Source organism: Rattus norvegicus, chromosome X (assembly GCF_021556685.1).
Source record: "Rattus norvegicus strain SHRSP/BbbUtx chromosome X, alternate assembly SHRSP_T2T, whole genome shotgun sequence".
Lineage (NCBI taxonomy): Eukaryota > Metazoa > Chordata > Mammalia > Rodentia > Muridae > Rattus > Rattus norvegicus.
The window spans coordinates 50154921-50173857 of record NC_141554.1 but is presented as its reverse complement, the minus strand read 5'-3'; the positions used below and the strand labels follow the sequence as shown (position 1 = coordinate 50173857).

The 18937-nt window shown below is 42.9% G+C and overlaps 2 pseudogenes; one reads left to right on the top strand and one right to left on the bottom strand.

The window, feature by feature from the left end:
* Positions 1–1119: 1119 nt before the first annotated feature.
* LOC134484124 (prostaglandin E2 receptor EP2 subtype-like) lies at positions 1120–11432 on the top strand (annotated as a pseudogene).
* Positions 11433–12081: 649 nt separating this feature from the next.
* Positions 12082–13281, bottom strand: Ptp4a1-ps4 (protein tyrosine phosphatase 4A1, pseudogene 4; annotated as a pseudogene).
* Between the last annotated feature and the right edge of the window lie 5656 nt (positions 13282–18937).

Here is an 18937-nt window from a genome sequence, read left to right as displayed (position 1 = left end):
GAGAGATGAATGTGAACAAGCTATCAACAGTTTCTTCCAGACTGAGCTTCAGGAGAGAACACTTGAATGCAGTTTTTTTCCATCTGGGGCTACAAACATGACTGTAGAGGATTACAAGAATTATTCCTATATTTTTTTCTTAAGATTGCTTAAGCAAGTTGTTATTTGTTATAGTATTGACATAGAAAGACAAAATATTGATAACAAAATCAAAGCACTCCAACAACAGTCCACTCGGTGATGTACATGATTGCATTCCTTGGATGGAAAGGTTTGTTTTTCACTTCCTTCCTGTTTTTGTCCCTCCTTTGTTGGGTATCTTCCTGGAAAAGAAATATTCTTAAAGGAAAACAGCAACCTCCCTCATATTCTTACTTCAAGTTGTTTTGATGTCTTTGTCCCTCTGTCCTTAACTTCTTGCAGGGATGGACTTGTAGGACTCGATCAGCCCTACATCCTGGAGGTCCCACTCATGAAAACACGGAGATGGAAATATATGCGATAAGCAAGAGGTTTAATAAATCCAGTACACTGGGGTGACCCTGTACCTGGGACACAGGTGACCCGGAAGAACAAAGTCTCACACCCTTTACACTGTTTCAAGGTATAGGCTTTAGGTTACAGCATGAGTTGGTTATTTCTCATTGGTGGGGCCTATTGTGTTTTTAATTCTTTGCTGTTTATTGTCCTTTGAATTCCCTGGAGGCCCGGGATGGAGAAATATCTTTGGCATGCAGAGGGGGTGGTGAAGGACCCCTGCTAAAGGTGGCTATCTCATTTACTGGAACAGGGTGTTATCCTAAATTCCACCTGGTGTTTGACTAAGGCAGCCTTTGTCCTTAAGTTTGAATCTTACACACTCTTAACTTCAGTTTGGTGAGTTAGTTTGCTTTCCTGTTACTCCAGATTTATTATTCTGTGCTGATTCCCAACCTTCTGCTAGGGCTAAAGACTTCAGAGCTGAAGCAGAGGGCACTGGTTCCACTCCGTCCTGCCTGGGCCCCTGCAACAGCTCTCAGGCAAACTAAATTGCTTGTCCTGATGATACTACTGAACCTGACTTGGGAAGGCTATAGGAGGAATAGCTGCTCCTCCATGCTCTAGCAAACAGCCTTGGCTATGGCAGGTGAGGCACAAGAAAATAGAGGGTAATAGGATGTTGTAGAAAAGAGGTCACCATGCACACCAGCAGAAAACCTAAGCAAGATTGCACTTGGTGAGAATTGGGGGCTGGAAGGGAGCTCTGGATTTCAGTCACTCTCATTTCCATACTGTGCCTTGGAGCACGGGGGCCCCAAGACCCTCCTACATTCTGATACCTGCCTGGAGGAGAGATCATCTCTCCTCCACACCCTAGACCATGGGCAATTCTTTCAATGACTCTAGTCAAGTGTAAGATTACAACAGTCCTCAGTGGTTCTACTCAGACAAGAGAGCGCCATCAGCTCAGCGTTGTTCTCTGCAGAGGGCTCTGGAAAACCTCACTCGCACTTGTTCCACATGCTGGTAACAGAACTGGTGCTTGCCAACCTGCTGGGGACCTGCCTTATCAGCATGGTGGTGGTGGCTTCTTATTTGAGAAACAAGACCCTGGTGGCCCTGGCGCCTGAAAGTCTCACTCATGCCTATTTCCCCTTTGCTACAACCTTCTTTAGTTTGGCCATAATGCTCATACTCTTTGCCATGGCCCTGGAACACTACCTCTCCATCAGGCACCCTTTTGCAAGCTATGCTTCTCACACTGCAGGGGCTTGGCAATGCTGCCTGTTCATCTATGGGGTCTCCTTGCTCTTTTGTTCCCTGACAATGTTCAAATACAAGGGTATGTCCAGTATTGTCCAGGATAAATCCAGACTCCCTAGCAAGCAGAGTAGAGTCAAAAATGAAGATTAACCAGTTCAGTGACTCTGTTCCAGGAACTTGACTGACCACAGAACTGATGATTACTCCAGCCAGTTCAGTGACTCTGTTCCAGGAACTGGCTGACCACAAAAATTGGATTAAAATCTTGAGAACAGTGTTGAGAAACAAGGAGTTTCCCCTTGTGATTTTTCACTGGTATTCTCGACATTTTCCAATGACGCCCTCCGTATCCCCTTGGGTTGCGGTTTCTTTCTTTAAACACCCCTTCTTCCAGCTACTCGGGGTTGAACTCCTCTACCCCTGCGTGGGATATGAGTCTCAGCCCCAGCATGCTGATTCCTGTCAATAAACCTCATGTGACTATAGCAAGGACGGTCTCTCGTGAGTTCTTGGGGGGTCGCAACATCCTGAGCCTTGAGTGAGGGTCCCCCTGCTTTGGGGGTCTTTCATTTGGGGGCTCGTCCTGAATCGGCGACCACACTCATCTCCTAAGACCCACTTGGAGGTGAGATATTGTCTGTGTCTTTGTATTTCTGTGCTGGCTGAATTCTGATTCTGTACTTTCAGTTTTGCAGTCACTCACATCTCAGGAAGAAATGGTGGATGTAAGTCTTGGGAGGAAATTCAGAGTGTGATCGGTAGAAGTGCCAGAAGATCATCGACTGCTGCCTTGGGAGATGTCCCAGGAGGTCAGGAGGGACCCCAGGGACACCTGGGAGATTCCTGTCTGGGTGCTGGTGAGGATACGGTAGTTCTCCTGGATTGGAAAAACTATACACCCTCCCAGCTGTCTGTATTTCTGGAGTGGTTTTGTCTGTCTAGGTGGAGATGGACATCCATTAGCCTGTGTCTGTGTGTGCCAGGTTCGGAGGTATGCTCGAGCAAAGTTTGTGTTTTGTGTTTTGTGTTCTGTGTTACTTTCTGTCTTGAGCTTTACCGGTTTGTTTCTGGGGCCTGGAGAGAGGTTGGAGCCCCCTCATTGGTCACTGTGGGTCCTGTGAGGGGCTTACAGCTGTGATGAGCAGACATGCTGGACGTCACAGGCCACAGCCCTGGAAGACAGTCCAGGAGGAGAAGGTTCATAGGGGACACCCTAGAATGCTGTTGGAAGGAGGAATGATGTGGAATCAACTCCCCTTCATCTGTCTCTGGCTGGGAAGGAGGAGAGAAGTGGAATCCGTTCCCCTTCATCTGTCTTTGGTGAGCTCACAGAAGCTCCCATCTGAATCAGTTCAGTTTTATGGTGATCTCGCAGCATCCACTTGTGTTTTGTTTTTGTGCGCACTTCTGTTTTTGTCTGTTAATCTTTTGATTGTCTTTCTGTGTGACAAACAGATGATGGGAACAGTTACTGTTGGACTGAAGTTAGAACAAGGGCTCACAATCTATCTGTGGAGGTAGAAAGATCTAAGTGGCAGACCTTAGAGCAGGTGAGACGAGTTGAGAGTAAGGTTTTTCAACAGGGACCTTCTGGCCAACCCAACCAGATTGCCTACATCCTGGTTTGGGAAGATCTGATTCTCTCTCCCCCTCTGTGGGTTCGGCACTTTGTTTCACTCTCAGGAATCCACAAGATTGAGGTCTTGGCCCTTCGCAGAACATCTGGAGATGAAATGCGCAACAAGATGGATAAGCCTGATAAAAAGAAGATCTACCCGCACCTCCAGTCTGACCTGCTTCTCTTGGGTCCCCCACCTCCTTACCCTCCCACATTTGCTCCCCAGCCAGCTGTGATGCCCCAGGCAGGGCCTGCTAATGCCCCACCTTCCTCCTTGGCCCCAGTTGAGACTGTTATGGAAGTGGAAGTAGAAGGGGGCGGCCTTGGGTACACCATCGGGCAGGGAAACTAGACACCACTTCCATGCTACCCCTTGTTTAGCTGTGTGACTGAATGCTATTTGTCCTCTTTGAAGGACTACTATTTTCTGGACTCACTTCTTTTATTCTCACCAGCCCACTTGAGATGCTTGTTAGTAGCTGTTACAGGTCCTCTTTACTACTGAGGAAATACAGAATCCTACTAGAGCCCAGAAAGAATGTTCCAGACTCAGATGGAAGGCCCTCACTCCTGCCTGTGGACTTCAATATGCCTGATGGTAGGGAGCGCCAGGTCTATTGCCAGGCTCCAATGGTGGGTCTCCCAGGGGCTGGAAAACGCCCCACCAATTTGGCTAAGGTAAGGGAAATGCTCTAGGGGCAGACAGAATCCCCCTCAGAGTTCTTGGAACGTTTGATGGAGGCTTTCCGTCAGTTCATGCCCTATGATCCTACAGCAAAAAAAAAAAAAAAAAAAAAAAACACAAGGCCCCATTACTGTGGCCTTCATAGACCAGTTAGCTAAATATATAAAGAGAAAGATAAACTTGAGGGGTTAAGCTAAGTTGCTAAGAGAGTTAGTCTGAGTTGCAGAGAATGTAAGGTTGAAGTGTAGTTCAGGGTGAAAAAGAAAGAAGGCAAAAAGGGCAAGAAGCTAGGAAAGAAAAGACACAGAAAGAAGAAGAAGCTAGAAAGCTAAAAGACAGGAGAGGAACTTATACTGGCCACAGTAGTTAGAGAGACTAGGAAAACAGTACCTGGCAACAGAAGAGAATTCCTGGCTAAAGATCAGTGTGCCTATTGTAAGGAAAAAGGGCACTGGGTCAGAGACTGCCCCAGGATAGAGGGGAAGTCCACCCAGTGTTTTGTGGATACAGGGGCCCAATACTCTGTGCTCCTATGCCCAAGTGGTCCATTGTCCATCAAAAGACTTTGAGTACAGGAAGCTACCGGCAACAAACAATATTCATGGAATACCCAAAGAACAGTGGACCTTGGTGTGGGCCAGGTAACCCACTATTTCATGGTCATTCCTGACTGCCCCTATCCCTTGCTCATGAGAAATTTGCTCTCCAAAATGGCTTGCGTGGGCTGAAATGGCTGGATGAGGTCATGTGTATGCATATCTGCAGACTGTGTATGTGGAGCTTAAGACCCAGGCTGACCCTGTCTCAGTGCACTGGTACCTGATGCTGAGAGATGTGTGGCTTAGTGCCATTCTGCCTGGAACATACTGCTCCTGCCAGTTGGGCACTAACAATTATCACCCAATCCAGGACTTAAACTATGGTAGAGTGGCTGATTTCTGCACTACTGAGCTTAAATCTTACACTTTGAGCTCTTTGCCACCTTCTAGATTTTGGCACACCATTTTAGATTTAAAAGGTACTTTCTTCTGCCTGAGCTGGGTACCCCAAAGTCAAAACTGCTTTGCCTTTGAATGGAATGTCCCAGAGGATGGGACCACTGGTCAGCTGACATGGACTAGATTCTCCATCGGTTGGGGGCAATCTGGTCACCTTGCTGCCCAATCCTGACCTGGAGCCACCACAGCATGAGTGTCATGTACTGGCAGAAGCCCATGGGTGAGGAAAGACCTCTGCCACTGACTGATCGACCCCTGCTGAAAGCAGAGGCTACCTTTTCTACAGACAGGAATAGTTCTCTTCATGAATGTCAGAGATGAGTGGGTGCTGCTATGGTGAACAACACAAATGTCATCTGGGATGGACAAACTTCTATCCCCCAGCACATCAGTGCAGATGCCTTTGCCATCTCTTAGATGCCCTGATGAAGCCAGCAACTGTGAATATTATTCATTGCCCAGGACATCAGGAGGGAAGAGATTCAGTGGCATGGGGCAATAACAAAGCAGATCAAGTGGCTCAAGAAATGGCTATGCAGGACCCTATCCTGGTTGGAGGCCTGCAAGAGACAGCCACTGAGAACTGGAATTGGACTAAGGGATGCCCTCACTTAGAATGTACAACAGAAGAAAAGGCCCAAATTGCTTAGAAGAGGAAGGACAATGGCACACGTGAGGGGAAAACTATACTCCCCAGAGAACAAACAAAAGACTCACGTTGCCAAATACACAAATGGACTCATTTAGGGGATAAGAAGATTATCCAAGTAGTTAAGGTATATGTAATAGAGACAGTAGAAAAAGTGTAAGGTATGTCAGAAAGTGAATGCTTAGCAAACAAACAGGGCAAAGAGACCTAAAGAGTTTAGTGGGAAGTTGAAGTGAACTTCACTGAGATAAAACCAGGAAAATATGGTTACAAGTATCTCCTAGTACTTATAGATACCTTTTCAGGAATAGATAGAAGCTTTCCCCACCAAGCAAAAGATGGCCTTGGTAATCATCAAGAAGATACTAGAAGAAATCTTACCCCGCTTTGGAGTGCCCAAGGAAATTGGATCAGACAACGGCCCTGCTTTCATTGCCAAGGTAAGCCATGGTATTGCCAGGAACTTAGAGGTCGATTGGAAATTACATTGCATCTATAGACCTCAAAGCTCAGTACAGGGAGAAAGAATGAATAGAACTCTAAGAGACCCTGACCAAATTGACCATGGAGACTGGTGCGGATTGGGTGGCACTCCTCTCTTGCTTTCTTCAGAGCAAAATGATATCCCTTCTAGATTCAGTTTTACCCACTTTGAGATCTTATATGGGGCTTCGGCTCCTCTTACTGTATTAGATGATGTTATTGAACCAATATGTCATAGTAATAATGATTTGTATGCCAGGCTAAAAGACCTATAGGTGATAAAGAAAGAAGTCTGGTTACAGCTGCCAGCAGCCTATGCCCCGTTGACCTCTGAGACATCTCACCAGTTCCAGGTCGGAGACTTGGTCTATATACGATGACACTGAGCCCAGACACTGGAGCCTCGCTGGAAAGGACCAAACCTGGTGCTGCTGACTATCCCGACATCCGTTAAGTCTCAGCCCTCACCAGCCAAGTACTAGCTGTTAGGACTGGGAGTTCAGACCTAGAGGGACACTCAGATCTTCAAAAAGCTCCCTGGATCTGCATGTCAGATAAGTGGGTACATCAGAGATGTGACTGGGGGTTTGCTGTAATGCCCACTTGAGGAATGTGCTTTGGAAACAAGCATTTTATTCTTGCTCTGGGTTCCATGGAGATAGGTCCCCCAATCGTAAGTGTGGGGTAGGCTTGATTTCTATTGCACATGATGTACCATACCCTTACTATGAAGGCATTGCATATGTTAGTACTCCTAACACTTCTTGGGCCTGTGCCACAAGGATCACAATCTGTATAAGTTTAGAAGTTCTAAAAGGTAGTTATGAGTTTTGTGTGTTGGTTCAGATAGTGTCCAGATTGGAATCCTGATGCTAAAAACATAGTAAGACACAAAAGAGAGTTGGGAATTACTCTGGCAATTATCTTAGGGCTGAGTTTAGGTGCTACGGGGGCAGCTACTGGACATCTGCTATTGCCCTGCAACACAAGTCTTATGGGAAATAGAGAGCTGCCATTGACTTAGATATAGAAAGAGTAAAAAAGACTTTTTAGCTGAATTCCAAGAATCCCTAACCTCCTTCTCAGAGGTAGTCCTTCAGAATAGGAGAAGATTAGACCTGATATTCCTTAAGAAGGAGGTCTGTGTGCTACACTAAAAGAAGAATGTTGCTTTTATGTAGACCATTCAGGAGTAATTAAAGACTCCATGAGTAAATTTAGAGAAAGGTTAGACAAAAGACAGAGAGACAGAGAAGTGCATCAGGGATGGTTGGATGGTTTGAGAGCTGGTTTAGTAGATCTCCTTGAATGACTACTCTGATATCTTCCCTTATGGGACCCTTCTTGAATTGGCTTCTGCTTCTGATTATAGGTCCGTGTGTATTAAATAATCTAGTTACCTTTATTAGAGAAAGAGTGAGTGCTGTTCAGATTTTGATGTTACACCAGCAATATCATGCTTTACAAGGTAAAAAAAATCAATACTATGAAGATACTGAAATCTAGTTCTATGATTAGAACTAGGTACTAGAAGAAGTGGGGAGATGAAAGACCAGGATAAATCCAGACCCCCTAGCAAACAGTGTAGAGCCCAAAATGTAGGTTAGCAAGTTTAGTGACTCTATTCCAGGAACCTGACTGACCACAGAACTGATAATTATAGCAGCTGGTTCAGTGACTCTGTTCCAGGAACTGGCTGACCACAAAAGTTAGATTAAAATCTTGAAAATCATCTTGAGAAACAGGGAGTTTCCCCTTGTGATTTTTCACTGGTATTCTTGACATTTTCCAATGACGCCCTCCCAACCCCCTTTGGGTTGCAGTTTCTTCCTTTAAATACCCCTTCTCCCAGCTACTCGGGGTTGAACTCCTCTACCCCTGCGTGGGATATGAGTCTCGGCCCCAGCATGCTGTTTCCTCTCAATAAATCTTGTATGATTACAGCAAGAACGGTCTCTCATGAGTTCTTGGGGGGTCAGGTCATCCCGAGACTTGTGTGAGGGTCTCCCCACTTTGGGAGTTTTTCACTGGGACGTGGTTCTTTATCTAGCACAAGAGGACTGCCTACCTTCAGCAGTACACAAAGGTGCTCCTGCTGCTCATCGTGGCTGTGCTTGCCTGCAACATCAGCATCATCCTCAACCTTATTCGCATGCACCGTTGGAGCAGAAGAAGCCACTGCAGATTGTCTGCCAGTAGCCTGAGAGGTCCTAGGTCTCACTGGAGAAGAGAAAGGACTTCGGTGGCAGAGGAGATGGACCACCTTATTCTCCTGGCCATTTTGACCAACACCTTCGCCATATGCTCCCTGCCTTTCACAGTAAGTCACATTTGTTTCCATGCCCAGCATCCTGCACCCTGTTAAAACTCTTCTCACACCACCCTTTCCTCCTCCAGGCACACACTGACAGCCTGGCTGGTAAATGCCCTCAGGGACAAAAGGTTATTGCCTTCCCCTTTCCTTTTCACCTTACCCACTTCCTTCCTTTTTGTCTTTGCACATGAATGTTTCTACCTTAGCACTTTTTAAAATACTTTTGTTTTTCTTGGATATTTTATATATTTACATTTCAAATGTTATCACCTTTTCCCTCTCTCCCATACCTCCACCCTGTTATCCCTTCTTCTATAAGGATGCTCCCACTCCAACCCACCCACTCCAACCTAAGCGCCCTGGAATTACCCTACATTGGGGAAACAAGCCTTCACAGGACCAAGGGTTTTTCTCTTATTAATGCTGGACAATGCTATCCTCTGTCACATATGTGGCTAGAGTCATGGGTCCCTCCATGTGTACTCATTGGTTGGTGGTTTAGTCCCTGGAAACTCTGCAAGGGTTTGGTTAGTTGATACTGCTGTTTTTGCTATGGTGTTGCAAACCCCTCAGTACCCTCTCTCTTTTCTCTAACTCCTCTATTGGAATCCCCTTGTTCAGTCCAATGTTTAGCTACAACCATCTTCATCTGTATCAGTAGCGCTCTGGCAGAACCTCTCAGTAGACACCCATATCTGGCTCCTGTCAGCAAGCACTTCTTGGCACTTTTAAGGACATTCTACATGGTCCCTTCTTTGGGTTGGCAACTGAACGGGGAGTCCCTTCCAAGATAGGACTCTTGTCATTGTTATAAACTGACCCCTGGGGTCCACTTTGCTATCCTTGAAGTCCAGTCCCTTAGTGCATTCCTTTGTCCCTAGTAAAATGTAGTTGTCAACCCACAGCATTCAGAGGGTACTTGAAGTTTACAGCTTCTTTCACTTGCCTTTAGGAACAACAAGTTACAAAATACTCTCTTGACATCACTGTCAGGAGCACACATACATGCTCCTCCTTCTGTAGCTGTGTGCTTCGGGAGCACAAAGATCAATCCAGTAACTGCTGGAACATCTCAGGGATGAGGGAAAAGCTGCTTGGGGAACTGAGGCAGGGCCAAGATAGAAACATGGGTGTTGTCAATGCAGCATTGACAGTGAATTCTGAAATGACTCTTGAGCTTCTGAGTTAATGAAAAAGTTGTAAACTTCTGGTCTCTCATGAAGAGCCATGGAAGCGGGACATGGGAAAGGATGACATGAATACCTGCTAGTCAAAGATCTGACTTGTAGAAGCCGTAGATGTAGAATGCGGGAACCAAGCAGACAAAAGCCATCTTAGAAAACATCAGGTGACTAGGATTCCCTCCTCACTCGCTGGGGAGCTCCACAAGAATTTGCTGAGTAAGCACCCTATTCAAGAAGTGTTGCAACCACAGTAGGGGTAGGACTCTCCATCACCCCTTCTGCAGTGCCAAAGATATTTCCCTGTCAGGAGCCACCTCCCTGATGGAGCTTGAATGTATGTCATGTACTTACTTGCCCACAGATTTAAAGGTCAATATGATTAGCCAATAAGTTTAAACTGTAACTTTGCTGATGTAATTTGTACCCCTAAAAGGTATGAAAAGGAGGAGGGCAGCAATGGGGGGAGGATGAGGAGGGGAACACCCATAAAGAAGGGTTAGGGGGATGTTAGCCCGGAAACTGGGAAAGGGAATAACACTCGAAATGTAAATAAGAAATACTCAAGTTAATAAAAAAAATTAAAAAAAAAGGTATAAAAAGGGTGTGCCTTTTTTCTTGGGCATTGCCTCTGCCCCGACTGCAGAATGACATCAGTGCACTGGATCAGTAAACCTCTTGTTTATTATATTGATCTCCTTCTCTGTGTCTCTGTGAATGGGACATCCCGAATGTAGGACTTGGAGGGCTTTTCTCGAGTCTAACAGTGAGGAACCTATCTTAGTTCACTGATAGAAGACTAAGTGCAGAACACTGTGCCTGACATTTTTTGGACAATGTAGAGTTGGAAACAATAGTGATATTGTCCAGTGGTCCCAAGTTTGATAAGTGGTACATTGACCACTGGATACAGATGTCCCATTAGTAAATAAATATCTTAGTCCCGTTTTTGAGTTAAGTATAATATGGTTTTTTTTCTGATGATTTACCAGCCTGTTAAGTTAAAATACTTAAGTTACGTGGCCTTATTTATTTTTAGTAACAGAGTTAGACATTTATTTTGGCTTATGGATTATATTTTAAAAATTATTAATCCACTATTCGTAGGAACAGAAGGAGTTCGGGAAACCCAGTCAGTAGGATAGTCACTGTATTAGAATTAAGCATGTTGGGTGATATTCATACTTTTTCTTTTCATTTCATCATTTATTTAGATGTTGAAGCTCTCATACTAGGTTTTTACAAGCTGGTGAACACTGACAACCTTTTTCTCCCATAGAACTATAACCACACATTCCTAGACCATATAAATATATGGTTGGGCTAACATTAATACACATACACAACCATTTTATTGAGTACATAATAAAACAAATGATCAAGTGTCCAATTATTAAGTTACATACTCAAAAGTCGTATGAAATATCTCTCCTCAGTTCATTAGTAGATTCCCCCTTTTTCTTCTTTGCAGCAGATTTGGAAGAGAAGGAAAAATCCATAATTCAAACAAATTGGAAAACTTCTGATGGATATGGAAAATACAAGAATTCCAGAAATTTTGATTAAGAATTGGTTAGCTACAGCAATGTAGCTACATGAAAACATATCTCTATGTATTAAAAATATTTACTCAATTAAAGAGCATATTCTACATGTTTTACACAAGACAAAGGCAACATATTACTAAAAATATTTAATAGCCTCCTCTCCTTTCTTTTTCAGGCCATCCCTGTAGGTTGTACCTCTGAGTGCAAACATTAAATTGACTATAAGGCATATAAGATTTGTGCTTCTGTAACAAAGTTGATTTTCCCAAACAGGACAAAATAAGAGACAGACATTAAATAATCACTGCAAGACTTAGTTTAAGAAATAGAATGATGACAAAGCAAACCTGATGTATTCTGGTGTAAGTGTGGGAGATGTAAACATAGAGTGAGCAGGCAGAAAACAAGAGAAGCCCTATGGTGTTTGAAATGACTGAAGGAATACACCATGGAAGGTCTAGAGAGGTCTTAGTTCTTGGAATTTTGGTTTTGTGTGATGCTAAAAAGATACAAATACTGTACTGGGTATTTTGGCACCTAATCCTTCTAAATTCCTTATAGACTTATAATTTTCTGGCACAGGAGTACATTTAATGATATTACTCAATTGGTACAAATAATGAGCACATTTTAAATTCTGACCAGCAATGATCTTTTGCTAAGTATACGAACATGCTGATCATAGCCCAAATATAGAGGTTACAATTCTATCGAGCTTGGGGTCTGGTAGAACTGTTTTTCAATATTCCCGTGGAGCTTCAGTAGACTTACTCGGTAAGCCAACACATTGGGTAATTACATATGACAAATCAGCTCCCATCTGAAATTCCACTTCCAAGGCAATGGCATCAGGCACCCCAGTTTTATTGAGTCCAACTGTTGTTTCTATGATCAGGTTGGAATCCTTAAAGCAGAGCCGCATTTTAGGATGGCACTTCTCCAGATACAACAGTTGCTTGCTGTTAAAAGCTCTGTGCTGCTATTGTCTTATAAATTGTACTATACATTCATATTTCATTCCACCTTCAATTAATGCCAGGGCAACAAGCCCCAGAGCCCGGCCAAAGCCTGCAACACAATGGACTGCAATAGAGCAACCAGGTTCTTCATGAAACTTAATCTTTACAAGACTTAACCAGTCATCAACAATCTGGTTGTATGGTGATGCACCATCATCAAAAGGCCAGTCAAGAACACGAATGCCTTCTTTCTGCACAAGAGCAGTGTTATAGGTTGCTTCACATATTCTTCCTATTGGGGTAGTGGCATAATTCTTAACTTCCTCTATACATTTGTTTAAGGTTGCATTGGTTGGATTGTATGTAATAAGAACTCTCATGTGTATGTGACTTCTACAGGAGCATGGTGGTTCATTCAAGCCATGTGAATTTAGTTTAAAAAAAACAGGGAATAGGGTTATGAAATAATAAAAAAATGAATACAGAGATGATTCCAAACCAAAAAAAAGCAAAAGAAAACTGAGAGAGAGAGAGAGAGAGAGAGAGAGAGAGAGAGAGAGAGAGAGAGAGAGAGAAGCTGAAATCTACTACAATATTCAATATACTCCACTTGAAATTCTAAATCGTTGAGCACAGGAAATTAATGTATTTGTCCACTGGCACAAAAAATGTGATATAGTGAGTAGTGGACAGAATGTATTCTATGACTAATTACAATGATTACAATGTTACAATGATCTCATGAACCGCATTGTAACATATGCATTTTTAGGTCTCAAAAATAAAGTTTTGTCATTTGTCTTGGTGGAAATAACTGCTGCACAGAGAGAATTTAAAAAATACAAAATAAAACATTTCCCCAAACTTCAGTTTCTTTTTTTCTCCCACTGTGGCATTTCAGGACAGGACCTCCTGGGGGTGCAGCTGGGTAGGAGCTCTGTCTGTAGCTCCTGAAATAAAGCTGTATCTATCTTTTCATCTTTTCAGATGTGTGTCCAGAGAAACATGCAACTTTCTAGGGCTAGGAAGGGAATAGTGAAGAGGAGAACTTTTTCCTGTTTGGAAGCACATCCTTCTTGTGGCTGGTTTGGAAATCCTGGGCATCCTGTAGGAAGTTCCTTAATTGTTTACAAAACAGTACAGGTGATACATATCTAGAACTTTGCTGTTTTTCTTGGGCAAGGTGCAACCAAGAATTACCATTCTATCAATCTGCTCTATCACACTGAGAGGGCTTTGCCCTGGGAAATGCTGGTAGAATACCCTTTGTGCCCTTCCAGTGCTTCGGTGTGGACGGACACTTAGAAACTTACCTGAAGCTCTCCATTCAGAAATTCAGTCTACCTGAGTGCACTCAGGTTACTGATTAGCCTAGTTATTGGCCATTTTTCCTGAATTACTCTGTTTTCTTCTTTGTGTCGGTATGTACAACTTTGTGTACATTGTTGTGAAACTTCTTTTTATGACGAGTATCTGTTCATTTTTTTAAAAGTTGGGATTCATTTTGAATTAATTGCTATGTTGTCTCAGATAGAAATATACTAATTTTCAAAGATAATGTGATTAAATATATAACTCCATTCCCTTAACCCCAATTGAAAACTAATAAACTACAAAGGAAAACAACCTCTTCTCAATAACCAATCACACTTAATAAGTGCCAATGACTATAAATACCTATAAAGACAAACATACATTACTCAATGACTTTTGAGGTAGAAAGGTAGAAACTTTAAATATGGGTTTGTTTGAATCTGACTGTATGACCTTGGCCAAGGTTTACCTTCATAGTTTGAATATAACATTCTCTATTAGTTCTTAAAAAGGCATTTGCTAGGACTATGAATCTACAGTTACTACTTAAGTGTTTTCCATGGAATGCGCTTATAGCAATATACTAAAAAGGACCAGATATGTTAGAGATAATGCCACGAGAAGAAAACTAATCACAGGAGACCTTAGGTAGTACCTACTGTCTACAAGTGAACAGACTCTGAAGGTTATTACTATTTTTCTTTTCACTAGATTGCTAAGGGCTTGTAAATCATAGTATAAACTGGGCTTGGTTACTTTCAGCACTAGGTAGGCAGAGGCAGGGGGAGTCTCTGGTAGTTTGAAGCCAGTCTGATCTACATAGTGAGATACAGACCAATTAGGGCCTGCATAATTAGACGCTATCAAAAATAAAGACCAAAATAAATCTTAGGGTAAGGTAAACAGAATTTGAATTACAAACAACCAATGTCAACTGAAACATTAGTATGGATATTAGTAGATATTTTAAAAATGTAATTTTCGTTGAACACAACTTGAGAGTATGAGAAAAGTGGTTAAGTGGCAGGTTGTTTTAGTATCTCATCTCCTTGTAAACCATTCACAGATGCAAGTTTTAAGTTCTAGTGTTATCTTTCTTAGGTTGTTGGATTAGTGCCCTCCCTGGTGTCCTTATTTTGCTTAGTGTTCCTCACATTCCAATCAGTATGTTCTTTTGAAATAGAACTTGGATTGAACCTTTTGTGCTCTAAATCCTTGAATAGCTCTGGGTTACATAAAGAATTGTATCTAAGCTCCTCCCTGCCATCAGGGCAGCTGCCAACTTAACTTAGCCTTACCCCATGACTGTCACTATTAGGCTTCAGGATGCTACCCAGGCAGATAGACTGGACACCTCTTCTGGCTGGTGGCATTTGTTCTTGTCTTCTATTGCTGTTCTTTACTTGAGGGAGCTTCTCCTGCTTCCTAAAATAGGAGCAAGTCTGTTTCTCACTGTTGTTTGACTCTTTTGTTTGGTATTAAATTAGACATTTTTTCTTTTACTCTTTTGTATTTATTATCAGACACACTTTCCACTTGTTAATTATTCCCATTACACTCTTTGACTCTCTCTTCCTAACTACAGGGTAGAAATCACATTAGATTTGTTCATAAATTTATCCTTTGTACTTAGAAGTGTGCCTGCTACCTAATAGGGTCTTTGTAAAAATTTCTAAGTGAATGATATTGATTTAACCTTTTGACATCTTGAGTCTAGATCCTGCCTGCTACCATTTACTGATTGCATGACCTTGGACAGGTTAATGAATTCTGGTGCTCATATATATATATATATATATATATATATATATATTAGGAATGGATTATATAGATTAGGAATATAAGCCCAATAATTCACATTGGACTCAGCAGAAGATGCTGTAAGTAAAGCACACATTGCTAAAAATAAATGCTCAGCAGTAAAGGACTTTCTCATTAGAGACAACAATTTTTGTCCTTGTGAAGACCCTGCCTTGAGGAATAAAGTTGGGGAACCATCAAGGATAATTCTTACCATTAGTGTCAGGCCTGCTTATGCAGAAGTCACATGTGAAGACAGGTTTTGGGAATTGGAATTTTATCGTGGAGGGCAGTTGTAGGAAAGGGGCAGGTGCTAAAAGAGGGAGAGGGTGAGCAGCAGGTGAATTAAGGCTGTATGTTTACTTGGGCACTCCTGGGAAACCTTCTGAAGGGTGAGCATCCATGGTCTAAAGGGGAAGGCTGTTAATCCCAGCACAGCAGGGACAAGCAAGAGCTGGGAGACACATTGCTCAGGGCTCTCAGGTGAAGAAGTTTTGCTGAAATGGAGCCTATGTCCTAGACAGGAAATAAAGAATTACCAGATGGTTGGCCAGCCTGTTTCAATCACATATTGAGGCTGCATTTGGAGCAACGCATAGGACAGAGGACAGGTGACTTTTAGAGAAGGAACACAGAATCGACTCTTCACAAGCTGCCCTTGGTGTTCTGGCATTGTATCTTTGATATGTCTTGCCCTCTGCAACTTCTAGCCCCAGGTCTCCACATTTTCCTTTTAAATCAAGCTTTAACTCTATTACCTCAGCCTGTTGGGCAAATTGCCCAATAGAATTGTTTCTAAACTCAAATTTGGCTCTCTAAAGTCTAAGGCTTTGTTTGAGCAATTCACTTCTTGTGAAATTCTTTCTGAAAGATATTTATTCTTCTTGTCAGTTAATTCAGTTGATTACTTCAGAAATACCATCCTCCCTTTTCCCACCATGAATTCATGATGTGCATATATACGTATATATGTATGTGTATATACATATGTATATATGCATGTGTGTATATATATATGCATATGAAAGCTTGCATGTGTGTGCACTTGAATGTGCATAGGCAGGCCTGAAACTGGTGGTACGAATTATCCTGATGGCTCCCCTACTTTATTCATTGAGGCAGGTTCTCTCAATCCAAACCAGAACAGGCTCATACAGCTTGTCCTATTGGTCAGCTTTTCTGTCTCTTCCAAAGCTAGAAGAATTACAGGCAGGTTATCAGGTTACCAGGACCAGTCAGCATTAAATGAGAAATAAGCCTGGATACCATCTTCCAGAAGCCCCTGATGGCCCATGCTGTAACTAGACTTACTCTAGATGCAAGAATTTACAAGTAGGACATATCCAGTGTGCTTATTTGGTATTAAGTTCCTGGCTTGATGTGGAGTCATTAGCATTTAAGAAGGTTGTTTTCCAGAACACCTGGCTGGGAGTTAAGAAAGAGGGCTGGTGTGTGTGTGTGTGTGTGTGTGTGTGTGTGTGTGTGTGTGTACCTGTGCCCTCTCCCAGAACTGCAGAAACCATTCTTCTTCCTGTGCCTCTCAGTTCATGAAGTTCCCTTGGATGCCTCAGCCATCCCTCAAGTCCTGCCTCTATGCATATTCTGGAAGTAGAGCATAGTAGCTCAAGCCTGTGTGTGTAAAGGGTGCCCTCGGATGTGTGTAAAAGTTCTGTATTCCACGACAAAAGTAAGGAAGTAAGACCAGTTTTAAAAAAAACAGTATGGCCCGAACACCAAACATTTTGTGTGTCTCTGTGTGTGTGAGCATGTGTGATGCATATACATCCAAATCTTTGCACACATGAATGGAAGAAGAAAGTTGATATTGAGTATCTCCCTCCATCCATCTCCACTTTCCTCATGAACCTTCAGCTCACCGATTCAATCTAGTTAGCCAGTTTGTTCCCGAATTCTATTATCTACAAATGCTGAGGTTATTGGTGGGCTGCTGTGCCCCCCTACTTTTGTGTGGGTTACAGGGCTCCAAACGCCATTCTTCTCTCTTGTGAGGTAAGCAGCATATCTGTTGAGCCAACTCTCTGGGTTTGATATATTTTTTGGTCATTTCTTTGTTGTTGTTGTTGTTTTTAAATGTTGTCTTATGTATGTGTATGGTGTGCACGCATGTTTAAGTGTGTGTGTGAATATGTGTATGTGTTAGTGTAAATATTTGTGTTAGCATGGAGAAGCCTGAGCTTCATGTCAGGAATCATTTTCATTTGGTCTTCTAGTGTATTCTCTGAACCAAAGTCTCTAATTCAAACCTGGAGATCACAAACAGGGCCAGTCTACCAAGCCAACTTGCCCTGGATATCCCATTTCTAACCTTCCAAGACTAGAATTACAAGTGAAATTCACCCCAAGTCCACCCGTTATTTATATAGGTTCTAGCGACTTGAACTCTGGTACTCTTGTTTGTTTGGTAAGCATTTTAATAGCAGTCATCTTTCCTGAGACTGGAGGTACCAATAATTCTGAGCCATTATGTGTGTGCTGGGAATTTAAACCGAGTCCTCTGGAAGAGCAGCCAATGTTCTTTGCTACTGATCTATCTCTCCAGCACTCCACAGACATATTTGAAAAAATCTGTGGCAGATTCTAAATATAGAAACAAGAGTACTTATGGTCAAGATGATGGAATTTCAATACAAGGTAGTGGGAACACAATGCCAGAACATGCTTTGAACTCGGGTATGCATGAAAGAAAGAGGGCTCCATTTAACATATCTGTTATATGTTAAATGAGGTGAGTCCAGAGATTCAGAATGCTTCATTGAAACAGATTCCAAAGCATTGAGTACATCTGTAGGAGTCAGACTAACAGAAGGTTAGCCCACGGGAAACAATGCAACAATGAAACAACAATGTAACAATAACGACCAGAGGATCTCAAAACAGGCTGGCATTGAAGAACTGCAAGAGTCTATCCTGGCTGAAGGGATAGCAATGACAGAGGCCCAGCAGAGGCATGCTAGTGCTGGCTCATTGCTAGTTCTGGGAGCCAGTTATGAAATAGCCAGTAATTGTTTAAGCTGGTAGTTATACCATTGGCAGCTCGAATGTACAAGGAAGACAATATTTACATCATGACAATTGGTAGATTCTACATTCAGTGCAGTCTCCTCTCCTCCCTAAATGGGAGGCTGGCATGCATGATCACAGCAGTATGCAATCCTTTCTCAGGGCCCTTCCCAGTAGGGGATGGCTAGTCAGCACAGAATGCCTGATAAGCAACATGGACAGGTTTCCAAATAAGGTAGTCACCACTGTTCTGGGTCCTGCTCTTCAGAAAACAATCCAGGGAGGGAGATCTGCTAGCAGGAAGTATAGCCAAGAGCATTTCTGAGACTAGAGTTTGAAGGGCTGCTGAGGAAGCAGTTTGGGGAGGGACAAAGGGTTGAATCATGATGCAGGTGTGTCAAATTCCTCCAGAAAGCTGCATGGCCAATCAGAGCCCAGTATGGCACACAGGCTGCCCTTGGTGGGGGGTGGTGGTTAGTGGAATGATAGTGAAGTCTTTCCCACCATGGTCCAACCCAGCCCAGTACTGCACAGAGGCTGTCCTTGGAGTAGGGGTGGGGGCAGTGGAATGATAGTGAAGTCTCTCCCACCAGGGTTTCTGAAGGAGGATCAGTACCCAAAGGAG